We start from the raw sequence: 11,595 nt of genomic DNA, 5'->3' as shown, positions 1-11,595 counted from the left end.
TGAGTCGGATATTTCTCGGAGAGGTTCTTCACTTCTTTTTAGTCTTAGTTCTCTTCCTTCCTCCCTCTGGAGCATTTCTGCATTGCTGTCCTCAATATTGCTAATTCTTTCCTCCATATTGTCAGCTCTGATGCTTAAGGCTTCCAGATTTGTCTTTATCTCCTCTATTGTGTTTTTCATCTCTAAGATTTCTGATTTTTTTTTTATAGTTTCAATCTCTTTTGTGAAGAAACTCCTGATTTCATTGAATTGTCTGTGTTTTCTTGTATTTCATTAAGCTTTTTTATGATGGCTATTTTGAATTCTCATTAAGGTTATACATTTCTGTGCTTTCCGGGTTGACTTCTGGGTGCTTGTCATTTTCCTTTTGGTCTGGAGATTTAATATATTCTTGCATGGTGCCTGTCAGTGTTGGCTTACTTTTCCTCACAGTGAAAATATATGGTCTCAGTTTCCTCTTGCTGCTGCTGGGTGGGGGTCAAGGGCTGTGTATTGTGGCCAGCCTCAATCCGCAGGCATTCTTTTCGGCCTCTGGCTGATCTGAGGCGTGGCTGAGTGGAGGCTGCTAGGGGGGAAGCGTGGGAACAGCTGTGACTAGAGTGCAGCTGGGCTGAAGCAGCTGGGGTTTGGGTGCGGGTGAGTTGAAGCAGCTACAGCTGAAGTGCTGCTGGGCCAAAGAAGCAGGAACTGGAGCACCACTGGGCCGAAGAAGCTGGAACTGGAGTGCGCTAGGCAAAAGAAGCTGGAACCAGAGTGTGCTGGGCCAAAGAAGCTGGAACTGGAGTGCGGTGGGCTGAAGTTACGAGCGCCAAGTCAACTGGAGCCTGAGCACAGGCCAAGCTGCAGCAGCTGGAGCCAGGGGGAGGGAGGGCGGTCAAGCCAAAGGAGCTGGGGCCGTGGCACGGTGGAGCTGGGGAAGCTGGGGCCGTGGCCTGGTCCAGCTGGAGCAGCTGGGGCTGTGGCATGGTGGGGCCTGAGCTGCCGCTTCCTCTGGTGTGGGGGCGCAGGCTCACCCCACTGCTGGTCAGGCCCGGGCACCTGGGGGCTGCTGTCTGTGGGGGTGGGACGCGGTCACGCTGCCCCTGCTGGTGGGGCCCAGGCACCTGGGGGCCACTGCCTCTGGGGACAGGGCTGAGCTGAACCGCCACTGTGCTGAAGTGCCAGTTGGGTGGGCCAGGTGGGAGAGGGGCTCTTACTTTCGCCTCCCGGATCTCCGAGGTTTCTTGCCTGGCTGTCGCTCTCTGCTCTCCTGAGGGGGTAGGTTGTTGAAACTACCCTCACAACAGTTCCTCTCCCTCCATAGGGGGATCCCCTCAGGCTGTGAGGGGTCTTGGAGAGTGCCATTTTTCACATGGCGAGCCGTCCCTCCCTCTCCTCTGAGAGCCACGGGGTCTCAGTCTCTGGGTCGCAGTCCTTGGGAAAGGAAGGGAGCTCCTCTTACCTTCTTCCACTTACTCTGGGGATTCCAGCACCTCAATCTTCGAGTGTACGGCTGCCTGGGTGCCTCAGATGTCCCGTGTTGTGTGAATAGCTTCTGTTGGAATATGAATGTCTTTTTTGTTGTGTCTTAGTGGGGAGAGCTTCAATGGGGGAAGCTCACTCTGCCATGATGCTGATGTCCTATCTCTGTCAACTTTTGATGACTTGGCCCCCAAATAAACTTCAGGCAGAGGCCTCTGCACATGCCCTCAGCATGGACATCACTCAGAGGACCTCAGAGTTCAAAGTCTCCTTCTTCCCCAAGCATTGCTGATTACTCTTCAGCCCGCTGAATGCCGAAATTCCCACTGTCACAGTATGGTTCCCTCCTTCTGGGTCAAAGTTAAAGGCTTCAGTACCTCCTAACAGAACTGGATTCCCTAAGGCCAAGACATTTAGCCAATGTCAGCCATTTTAGGCATTTTGACTAGAAATTACATTGAAGGTTCCTGAAAGAATGAGAAATGTTTGTACATTTTATTCAAGCTCATTTGATTACAGAGTTAATGTACTTGATTTTTAAAAAAAACATTAATTGTGGTAAAATATACAGAACATAAAATTTACCATTTTGCTTATTTTTCTAAAAGTATACCTTTTTTCCAGAGTACTGATAAATATTAAGGTTTAGTTTTTATTATTTATGATGATATAGGTTTGTTTCTAATTAGCCTTCTAAATGTATTTATCCAGATGAACCAGTTTTTGTTTTCTTGTATTTCCCCTTGTGAGCTTTTAAGATGTGAAATGCTGTTTCACTTTGAGTTAATTTAATATAAGGGTATGTTCCATTCAAATATCCTGGACCAAAAGCAGATAATTCTTCTTGAAAGACTCTCATTTGCTTAGCTCTAAGTGCATTATCATGGATATGCAGGTTAACTTGTCCTTCTGTTCTGCTTTATCAGATCAAAATGTGTTTTTAAGAGATTATACATTTTCAGTGTGTGTGTGTGTGATTCTCATTCCCTCCTCCCCCGCTTATGTCCTCCCAAGTCGCCTGCAGTGCCAGCATCCCCTCTCTGCTGGGCTCATGCCTGTAACTGTCCAATGCAGACGCCTGTCGTGCCTAAACTTGTTACCTGCCAGCAATTAAATATGCCTTGTTGAAGTGAAGAGTCAAACCAGACTTAAAACAAAGCTTTTCAGTGCTGAGGTCCTAGTTTTATTCATTCCAGCCCGCTTGTGAGTCACTAACGGTGACAAATAACCATGTGTTCAACTGTGTTCATCTGAAATCACACGGGGGCCACTCAGTCATGTCCCCTCTCAGTGAGGTCTCACCATCAGAGTGTGAAATACAAATACTGATCAACTTTGAAAAAGCTTACAAATGATTCTGCTTTTTCCCTCCCTTCCCTTCAGTATCTCCTTTCAGGTAAAGGTTGTGACAGGAAAGGATGGGCAGACTGGTACTCCTTTTGTTATAGCAACCCAGCTTCCTCCTGGTTTCTGCCTCTTTTTCACCCCAGCAGCAACCATTTCAGGTACTTTTCAGTGGTTCTAAAATGTAGCTTTGTCCCTGATTTTCCACACTTGGACGTGGGGATTTGGTGTTCTCTGGCAGAATCAGATATTTTCCAAGAGTCTGTCCTTTGTAATTAAAAGATACATATTGAGATGACTTTATGAAGAATCAAAGTTTTAATGCATGAATTATGTTATTTTTTCCTGCTGTTGATGAAATGAAGAAGTTTTTGTCTCTGGTTCATTGGCTTACATCTATTAACTATTCAGCTTGAATGTTTTTCATTATTATTTGCTTTTCTGATACATCTGCTTTTTTATGCTTTTTGTATGATTGTGGCCTCTTTGTGATAGATTTTTCTCCTCTCTCTTCCCCCTTTCCTTGTCTGCTTTTTAAAAAAGGAGTAAATTTTCCAAATTATTTCCTTGCTAATGTAACTTTCTTTTGTTCTTTAGGCATGTTTTAGGTGATGAGTAGCAAAGAACAATGATTCTACATTTCTGAATACAAGAAAGTACCTAGAAACCACAAGTCACTTACTGTGTTCTTGTATACATAAGTTTTTTTTTAACTGTGATAAAAATACATAACATAAAATTTATTCTCTTAACCATTTTTTAGCATACAGTTCAGTGGTATTAAGTACATCCACATTGTTATGAAACCATCACCACCATCCATCTCCAGGACTTTTTCATCTTCCCCAAACTGAAACTCTGTCCTCATTAAACACTAACTCCTCATTCCACCTTCCCCAGCCTCTGGCACCCACCATTCTCCAGAGACTTCCTATAAGTGGAATCATACAGTATTTGTCCTTTTGTGACTGGCTAATTTCACTCAGCACAGTGTCCTCAAGGTTCATTCATGTTGCAGCAGGTGTGAGAATCTCCTTCCTTTTTAAGGCTGAATAATATCCCATCGTATGTATATATCACATTTTGGTAATCCGTTTATCTCTCAGTGGACACTTGGGTTGCTTCCACATTTTAGCTGTTGTTAATATTGCTGCTTTGAACATGGGTGTACACATATCTCTTCTAGATCCTGCTTTCAGTTCTTTTGGGTATATATGCAGAAGTAGAATTATTGGATCATATGGTAATTCTTTGTTTAATTTTGTGAGTAACCACCATACTATCTTCCATAGTGGCTGTAACTATTTTACATTCCCACCAACAGTCACAGCGGTTCCAATTTCTCCACATCCTCGCCAACACTTCCTTTTCTTTTTTTTTTTTTTTAATAATAGTAACCATCTTAATGGGCGTGCTATATACTTTTATGGCATAATAGAAAAATATGCACTGAATACATATGTACATAAAGCTGAAGACTTTCACAGTTTTAATATTCAATCAGCTAGCACCATTGATGGTATAGAATTGACTAGTGAGGGAGGGAGCATTTACAACACAGCTTTACCTCAAAGTAGCAGATGTGGTTTTGGCAGCACATGTAGAATCCCAAAGGAAGGGTCCCCTGGAGGAAGGGGAAGGACAGGGGGCTCTTGTGAGCAGAGGTGGGGCTGTCTGGGTGGAAAGGCACACTCCACCTCTGCCCTGGGAGGCACTGAGACCTACACACAGACCAAGGGGTGCTCAGCTCCCTTCTCACGTCCATGTTTTTAACAACTGAAACTGAATTCAGTGTGAGTCTCAAACCCACTGGCCATGGAAAATGTGAATTTTCTTTAATTTTTGTAAATTGATCATTATCTATGGAAGCATTTAGGAAGCTGCAGTTTTCACCTTAACAAATATTTTGTTAACCTTCTTTAGTGATCTACATTGTAGCAGATACAAAAGAAATAACAATCCAGAGTTTCTGCCCTTGAGTCTTCTTGGAACGTAATTTAGAAAATATTAGAAACAGTACAGGACATTGCATAATAAAGTGTGAAACTGCTTTCAGCAAAGTGCCAAAATGTGTGGGATACTCATTAGGTGCTTACATTGGCCAGGAGTGTGATATATAATTCATGTTTGTGATGATCTCTTTATGGAATGCAGCTAAAATATTATAGACTTGTGTGAAACAATTTGATTTATTTTCATATATCTAGCTATATGTATACAGAGATTTTGTAGAAAGCACTTTTAAAATTTTTATTTCAACTTTAAATTGATGTTGTATTATTGTATAGCCAAACGTTCTATAGCTGTTTCGTTTCAGATGCTAGAGCACTACAAGCATTTTCCCCAAGTTATTTTGAAAAATTTCAAACTTATAGAAAATGTAGAAAGAATAGTGCAATGAATACTAATAGACGCTTCACCTAGACTCACATTTGCCACATTCATGTGTTATCTATGTCTGTCTGTCTGTCTTTATCTACTCAAATCTAGCTCTCTACCATCTTTCTATCTATCAGTCATCTGTCTATGTCTCATCTGTCTATCAATCAACTATCCATCTGTCTATCTATCTGTCATAGCACGTGTTTTCCAAATCATGTTCAAGTTTTAGATCATGCTGGTTCTTTCATGAGTACTTTATCACATATCTCCCAATAAGGAAGTTTACCTGCATAACCATAATGTTATATCACACCCATTAACTTTGATGCAATAATATTCAAAACTTCCCACCTGTATCAGAATATCCTCTGTAGCCGGGTTGTTTCCAAGCCAGGATTCAGAGGAGGGCCATGTGATGTCTTTAGCTGCCATGTCTACCTAGTCTACTTTCACCTAGAACAGTGTTTGTGTTTTCCTTCTCTCTCACGACACTGACATTTCTGAAGAGCCCAGGGCATTCACTCTTAGAGTTGCCACAACTTGGATTTTTCTGAGTTTCCTCAATATTAGATTTAGGTCAAACCTTTTTGGCAAGAATATTGTATAGGTGATGTTGTGCAAACATTATTTTAAAATCCTGTCTGGTGGATTGTTAAGGAGAGGTGGACATGCGTGCCCCTAGAGATGCAGATGCTGGCTGCCTGGGTGGTGCTGCAAGGCTGCTGGTATTGCGGCTCAGGACGGCCCGTGCTGGCACTTGGTTCATCTCCTTGTACTATCTGCTGGAATACTTTAAGGAGGCACACTCTCTATTACTAGCTGGGGCTTGGCCTGAACCCAAAGGCTTAGCAGTTGTCCATTTCTAAATACCTTCTTGCTCCTTCTATTCAGACGTTCTCTTCCTGTGGTCCTTTGTCTTGCTGTTGACCCACATCAGAGCCCTTTCCTGGAGGAATGCCAGCAGTAGGAATTAGACACCAAGCATTGAGCTTTCCCAAGAGGCCGCGTGAGCAGGGTGAAGACTTGATGGGCCAGTAACCTGTGGGCTGGGGCATCAGGCTGTGACCTGTCCTTCCGTTCTTTGTTGGGGTGAATTTGGCCCATCCAGCTTGCCTTATGTAGCATAGTATATATTGACAGAGATGTACTGACACATTTTAGAATTCTCTTTGGACTCACACACACATAAACAAATTTTTTTAACCACTTTGAGTCCATAAAACACAGGTATTTAATTTTATAGGCAAAATTTTTTTTAAAGTATCTTTTTCAAGCTTTTTTGGTATTTCTGAAACTCAGCTGGCTGCAGCATTCTGATCTATCTTTGAAATGGTCCTGCATGCTGGTTTTCATCATGAACCTGTATGAATCTCCATTCTAGATTGCTCTCTGAAACTGAACATTCTGCTTGAGGAAAGATCTCATATATAGGGATATTAAAACAAATGTTATTTTATATGAGAATAATGTCTGAGGATCAATACATATATGTTTCATATCTCAGAAATAGTCACCCATATATTTATGAAAGTGCCCTGGATCACTTTGATGCAGTTGATGATGAAGAAATCTCCGTATAGAGAGTCAAGGAGATGTGTGCTAGAAGTGATTGTGGGAGCGTACAGAATGCAGCCCACCCTCAAACGAGGCAAAGACTGAAGGTGTGCACTTGGAAGACAAAAGGTTTATTGTGCCTTATGCCAAGTAATAAAAATATAAAGTAAAATGCTTTTAGTACATTTCAGATTCTCCTATGCCATACCCCCTTGTAGTGTTCTATATGATTTTCTCCTTATTTCAGTTAAGAGTTGGTCTTACAAAACATATTTTTATATTGTAGATTTATAAAACCCAAATCTCTCTACTTCCTACTCAGTAAGTGATTATACTCCTGATTTTTCTTTTTGTATTGTTCACTAATTACTAGGATTTTGTTTGCACGTAAAGAAGTTCTTGCTTTTGCCATCAGATCCACCCATACTTTAAGTTTTTTGTTAAATTATGTTATGGATTAGAGCTTTATTTTTTCCCAAAAACATTATCATTTTTTACTTTAGTTTATACAACTGTTTTTCTAAGCACTAGACTTAGTTTTAACATTAACATCTTTGATGTTTTTATTCTAACTTTCACTTTTTGTTAGTGTGCTAACTGCAGTTCTTACCCAGATGCTGCTTCTGAAACCTAGTTCTATTGTACTATCTTTAGTAAATTATAAACAGAAAAGTATGAAACAAATGGTAATAGCTTTTTTTCCTTTGTTGTCAAGTTCAAAGGCTAATCTGGAGTTTTTTGGAATTTATAATCATTGGCTGATAGATCTAAGCTGTGAAATCTTGTTGTTTGTTATGGAAACTGAAAAGATAGTGCGGAGATATTTCTTTGAAAATCAGTATGATATAAGTCAATGCACATTTACCTTCTGGAATGTTTGTCTTCTGATAGTACATACACATAGAGACTCCAGTACCTAGAAATGTGAATTCCATAGAAATGGAAGCGTTTAAGAGATAGCAAACACTGATGCCAGCAGGTGTTAGCAATTAACCAGCATTAAGCAAACAAACAAAATGAAAACTGCCAGGCACCTTTAGCTGTTTATTTCATAACTTTTTATCATTTTAATCGATCAACAAGTATATAACAAATGGGTTCTGTGGGCTCAGGAGAGTGATTGTGCCTTATTTCAGTGGTAATCAGAACCCATTTGTTCTTATTTAGAACGAACTAATTTAACATGCTGTTGACCATTTAGTGCATAGTGTTGGCCAGTTAGTGCATTGTGGTGGGAGATGTGGTGAAGATGCCCTCTCATATGGAGGTCGTACCAGCACCCAGGGAGTGGCAGTACCTGGGTCGACCAGGGGCCCTGGGACCTGGCCCTCAGCTCTGGGTTTATCAATGCACTTGCTAACCAAATGCATGAAAGACTACGTCACCCCCTTTAATATCAGGATATCTGGGGAGTTGAATTATTCAACAGCAGGTTTGGAATCAGAACAAAGTGAGATGGATAATCTCAAAAGATGCAGTTTATCCAGTCCTTGATAAGTCTAGCCTCACTGAGGTTTCCTCTCTAGTGACTGTGATATAAATGTACGTGTTCTGCTTCCTTGAGCTATAATTCTGTGATATCACAGTAGCCTGCACTTCTGATGACAGCAGGTCTAGTACAGCATGAACTCTGAAGACAGAGCCTGGCTCACTGTCTTGTGCTGTGACTGGAATTTGATGTCACAGATTCTCCTAAGAGACCTTGACTGGAGGTGGGCCATCCTGGGCTGGGCCTCCAGCACCCAGGGCTGATCAGGAGTCCCTCTTGAGCAGCTGATGCTGACAAGGTACAAGTACAGGGTATCTGTGTCGAGACACCTGGCAGGTGCTGGTCCTGGAGCGCGGGCAGAGGGACTGGAGATCCTGCTAGCGTTTGGGGGCCACTGTAGACTCTGCCGCATGTAAACTTTGTTTTTTTTGGCAGATTGTGCCTTTGTGCCTGTTTTGTTTACTCAACCACGTGTACAAGCTAATGGTGTTCGTGCAGGCTTAGAGATTATCCTTAAACGTGCTGAACACTTAATGCACTTGCGTGCAGTCAAGAGGGTGTTTGAATTTTACTTTCAATTGCAGAACTATCTATTATCTTGCAGACTTTGTAGGACATGTGGCCACAGACAGCGGATAAATAAACAGGCAGGCTGTGTCCCAATAAAACTATTTTATCAAAACAGGCGGCAGGCTGGATTTGGCCACGGGCTGTAGCTTGTCCATCCCTGCAATGGAGAAAGAGGAACAGGGAAAGCTTCTTGGAGGAAGTGGCGACTGATCTAGGCTCTAAAAGAGTGGGGTTTGGGTGATGGGAGACAGAGGCGGCACCTTCCAGAGTTGGGGATCCTGTAGGCAAAGGCAGAGCAGGGAAGAGACAGGCGAGGTGTAGACAGGTCTGATCATCTGGTTTGAGTAGCACATGAAGTGGGACTGAAGAAGGCCATCGTGATGGTGGAGAAAAGAAATGCTAAGGTAAGGCTTCCGTGGATCCATCAACAGTGCAAGTGAGTCACTGAGCATGAGGAAGACTGCCCTATGGAGGGTGAAGGGCTGACAGGGGAGGGAGGGAGGCGGCTGGAGAGTGGGGTGACACACGGCAGAGCTTTCGGGCAGACCCCATGGGTAGTGAAGAGGGCTGGGTTCATGGCCAAGGGCAGAGGTTAGCCACCCCTTGATTCTAGAAATTACCTTGTTGTTGTTGTTGTTCTAAAAGGTAAAATGAAACTTTGAAATCGACTACTTTGAGAACTTTTAGAACAGGCACAACTGCTGCAAACATAATTTAAAAGAAAAACTGTGATCATGTGTTATAACACAAAACAATTCGAAGTGTTTCTTTTCTTTTACCATTTGTAAGTGTACAGCTCAGAGGCATTAAGCACATTCTCATTGCTGTGCAACCATCACCACCATCTGTCTCCAGACCTTTTTGTCTTCCCAAACTGAAACTCTGCATCCATTAAACACTAACTCCCCATTCCTCCCTCCAGCCTCTGGCACCCACCATTCTACTTTCTGCCTCTATAAATTTGACTACTCTAGAGACCTCATGTAAGTGGAATCCTACAATATTTGTCCTTTTGTCACTGGCTTATTTCACTTAGCATAACGTCCTCAAAGTTCGCCTTGTTGTGGCATGTGTCAGAATTTCCTTCCTTTTTAAAACTGAATATTATTCCGTTGCTTGTATATACCGTATTTTGTTCATCCATGCTTGGACATTTGGGAAAGTAGTGCAGTTTTTACTTTATTTTTTTTATTTTATTGAGGTCATAATAGTTTATAACACTGTGAAATTTCAGTTGTACATTATTATTTGTCAGTCCCCATACAAATGCTCCCCTTCATCCCTTGTGCCACCCCCCAACCCCCTTACCTTCTGGTAACCACTAAACTGTTGTCTTTGTCTGTGTGTCGTGTGTTAGTTTATCTTCCACATGTGAGTGAAATCATATGGTGCTTGTCTTTCTCTGTCTGGCTTATTTCGCTTCACATAATACCCTCAAGGTCCATCCATATTGTTGCGAATCGGATGGTTTTGTCTTTTTTTATGGCTGAGTAGTATTCCATTGTATGTATGTATACCACATCTTCTTTATCCAATCATCAGTTGATGGGCACTTGGGTTGCTTCCACTTCTTGGCTATAGTGAAGAACGCTGCAATGAACATAGGTGTGCATAAAGTCTCTTTGAATTGTTGATGTTAAGTTCTTTGGATAAATATCCAGTAGTGGGATAGCTGGGTCATATGGTATTTCTATTTTTAATTTTTTGAGAAATCTCCATACTGTTTTCCATAGTGGCTGTACCAGTTTGCATTCCTGCCAGCAGTGTATGAGGGTCCGTTTTCTCCACATCCTTTCCAACGTTTGTTATTTTTTGTCTTGGTGATTATAGCCATTCTAACGGGTGTGAAGTGATATCTTAGTATAGTTTTGATGTGCATTTTCCTGATGATTAGTGATGTTAAACATCTTCTTATGTGCCTATTCGCTGTCTGTATATCTTCTTTGCAAAACTGTCTGTTCATATCCCCTGCCCATTTTTTGATCGGGTTGTTTGCTTTTGTTATTCAGTTGTGTGAGTTCTTTATATATTTTGGAGAATAACCCCTTGTCAGATATATGATTTGTAATTATTTTCTCCAAGTTCGTGGGTTGTCTTTTTGTTTTGTTCCTATTTTCCTTTGCCTTGCAGAAGCTCTTTAGTCTGATGAAGTCCCACTTGTTTATTTTTTTGTTTCCATTGTCTGAGTAGACACAGTATTCGAAAAGATCCTTCTAAGACCCATGTCAAAGAGTGTACTGCCTATATTTTCTTCTAGGAGTTTTATGATTTCGGGTCTTATCTTCAAGTCTTTGATCCATTTTGAGTTAAGTTTTGTGTATGGCAAAAGATAATGGTCTACTTTCATTCTTCTGCATGTGGCTGTCCAGTTTTCCCAACACCATTTATTGAAGAGACTTTCCTTTCTCCATTGTATGTTCTTAGCTCCTTTGTCAAAGACTAGCTGTCCATAGATGTGTGGTTTTATTTCTGGGCTTTCAGTTCTATTCCATTGATCTGTGTGTCTGTTTATGTATCACTACCATGGTGTTTGATTACTATAGCTTTGTAGTATATTTTGAAGTCAGGGATTGTGATGCCTCCAGCTTTGTTCTTTTTCTCAGGATTGCTTTAGCTCTTTGGGGTCTTTTGTTGCCCCATATGAGTTTTAGGATTCTTTGTTCTATTCCGTGAAGAATGTCATTGGGATTCTGATTGGGATTGCATTGAATCTGTAGGTTGCTTTAGGTAGTGTGGGCATTTGGACTATGTTTATTCTTCCAATCCATGTGCATGGAATATCTTTCCATTTCTTT

Source organism: Diceros bicornis, unplaced genomic scaffold (assembly GCF_020826845.1).
Source record: "Diceros bicornis minor isolate mBicDic1 unplaced genomic scaffold, mDicBic1.mat.cur scaffold_416_ctg1, whole genome shotgun sequence".
NCBI lineage: Eukaryota > Metazoa > Chordata > Mammalia > Perissodactyla > Rhinocerotidae > Diceros > Diceros bicornis.
This window is presented reverse-complemented; position numbering follows the sequence as displayed.